The sequence below is a fragment of the Anopheles arabiensis genome (genome assembly GCF_016920715.1).
Source record: "Anopheles arabiensis isolate DONGOLA chromosome X unlocalized genomic scaffold, AaraD3 X_pericentromeric_contig0003, whole genome shotgun sequence".
NCBI lineage: Eukaryota > Metazoa > Arthropoda > Insecta > Diptera > Culicidae > Anopheles > Anopheles arabiensis.
Genome location: NW_024412081.1, coordinates 260001 through 262500, shown reverse-complemented (window position 1 = coordinate 262500; position 2500 = coordinate 260001). Strand labels below are relative to the sequence as shown.

General features: G+C 46.8%; 1 pseudogene; it reads left to right on the top strand.

The window, feature by feature from the left end:
- Positions 1-2500, top strand: part of LOC120907324 — a 9151-nt pseudogene that overhangs the window by 3804 nt on the left and 2847 nt on the right.

Below are 2500 nucleotides of genomic sequence, written 5' to 3'. Positions count from 1 at the left end.
TCTAAGGTCCGACGGGCCCAGAATGGAGGCATGTTGCTAGAACTTAAGCAGGGTAGTTCTGCTAGTGCAATTGCCCCAAAGGTTAAGGAAGCGGTGAAGGGCAAGGCGTCAGTGAGAACGCTAGCTCCTTCTAAAATGATTGAGATCATGCATCTCGATGAAATCACCACCCCAGAGGAGGTTGCGGAGTCTGTCAAAGCACAGCTCAACATCGAGATAGAAATAGATCGTATCAAAATGAAGAAAGGCCGCGCGGCCGGTACGCAGTGGGCACGGATCAACGTATCGCTGCCAGACTTTCAAAGCTTCCTGAATTTGGGAAAGCTGAAAGTTGGTTGGTCGATATGCCATATCCGCGAGGTTATGGAAGAGCAGAAATGCTATAAGTGTTGGAAGGTAGGCCATACGAGCTACCATTGTAGGGAACCAGACAGAAGTAATCTGTGCTGGAATGCGGTTTGAGTGGACACAAGAAGCAAGCTTGTACCAACTCTGTCAAGTGTTTGGATTGCGGTACGAGGTCACAGAACCTTCACGCAACGGGCAGTTATATGTGTCCCCGAAGGCGAACGATTAGATCATAATGGTTAGGTTGCTACAACATAACCAGAATCATAGTTATGCTGCATTTCAGTTAATGTGGCAAACGATTAGGGAAGAATCTGCGGATATAGTGTTGATTGCAGATCCGTATCTGGCAACAACCAACGTCAAAGTGTTACGCAATGACGATAACACAGCAGCGGTAGTGGTTAACGCGGACTTACCAGTTAAGGTAGTCAGTAAGGCTTTGAAGGGTTTAATGATAGTTGACATAGGTGATATGCGAGTGGTTAGCGTTTACGCGCCACCTAGATTTAGTATGGAAGAGTTCCAGAACATGTTGGATAACACGGTAATGGCCGTAACCGGTATCCACAAATTCGTTATCGGGGGACTTCAACGCTTGGTCAGTAAGTTGGAACAACCAACTTGGCGAGCGTGGAGAAACCCAGAAACGAAGAGGTGAGTTGGTTTTATCAACCTTTGCGCAGATTGACGCAATTTTATTGAACGACGGCAGCACCCCAACTTATGTTGGACCAGGGCGCACGTCAGTAGTTGATCTTACTTTTGCGAGCCGAACCGTAGCAAGATCATTTAAGTGGGTGGTGTTATCTAGCTATATGAACTCTGATCATCGTGCAATACGAATAGATCTTGAGACGCAAAGCGTGCGTAATCTGTCCCGACCCATAACGGGATGGAGCATCAAGTATTTTAGCAAAGATATATTTGAAGTTATGATGCAAGCCGCTTTTGAGACCGAGGTCACAACAAGCGAAGACTTAATGCGTATACTTGTCACGGCGTGCAATGCGACGATGACTAAACGTAAGAGGTACACTCTAACAAGAGTGCATTTTGGTGGACGTTAGAGATTGAGGCACTTCGCAAAGAGTGCAAACACCGCGATCGATTAGCGCAAAGAGCTTTTAATACTGATCTCTATTCTACTTTTAGGGACGAGTTCAAGGTGGCACGGAATGCCCTCAAGCGATTGATCAAGCATACCCGACAGAGGAAGTGGAAAGAGTTCCTGGGAACAGCGAACAACGCATCATTTGGTATAGTATATCATACGTTCAAGAAAGTGGCCGAGGGTTCGATTGGACCCCGAACCATGACATTGGACGAGTTTAGGGAAGTGGTGAGCGAGCTTTTTCCTACTCACCCAAACACGGTGTGGCCTGATTATCGTATCGATCAGCCACGAGAGTTTGAAAGGGTAACTAATGATGAGATTCTTGCGGTTGCCAGGAGACTACCTAACAAGAAGGCGCCGGGACCAGATGGTATCCCGAATGAGGCGCTGAAAGTTGGTATGTTGACTGCAACCGATGCATTTTGCAGGGTTTACCAAGGCTGTTTAGAGAACGCGAAGTTCCCCGATGAGTGGAAAAGGCAGAGGTTGGTGTTAATACCGAAGCCGAACAAACCACCAGGGGAACCGGGTTCAGTTCGCCCCATTTGTCTACTAGACGGGGCAGGTAAAGGTTTAGAACGCATCATAGTGCAACGGCTAAATGCACACATCGAGGAGGTCAACGGACTGTCTGACGACCAATTTGGTTTCAGAAGTCGTCGATCTACAGTTGATGCGATTCAACGGGTAGTGGACATTGTTTCGGTAGCTAGAAGTAGAAACAGATACAGTGGACGGTATTGTGCGGTTGTTACATTAGATGTTACTAATGCTTTTAACAGTGCTTCATGGTTGGCGATTGCAAATGCTTTACAGAGAATTAACACTCCTAAATATCTTTATGATATCATTGGTGATTATTTTAGGAATCGTGTGCTGATGTATGATACCACAGATGGACCGGCAGAGATTGCAGTCACATCGGGTGTACCTCAAGGCTCGGTACTTGGCCCAACGTTATGGAACCTCATGTACGACGGAGTCCTACGAGTTGCAATGGTGGAAGGTGCACGGATTATCGGCTATGCAGACGAT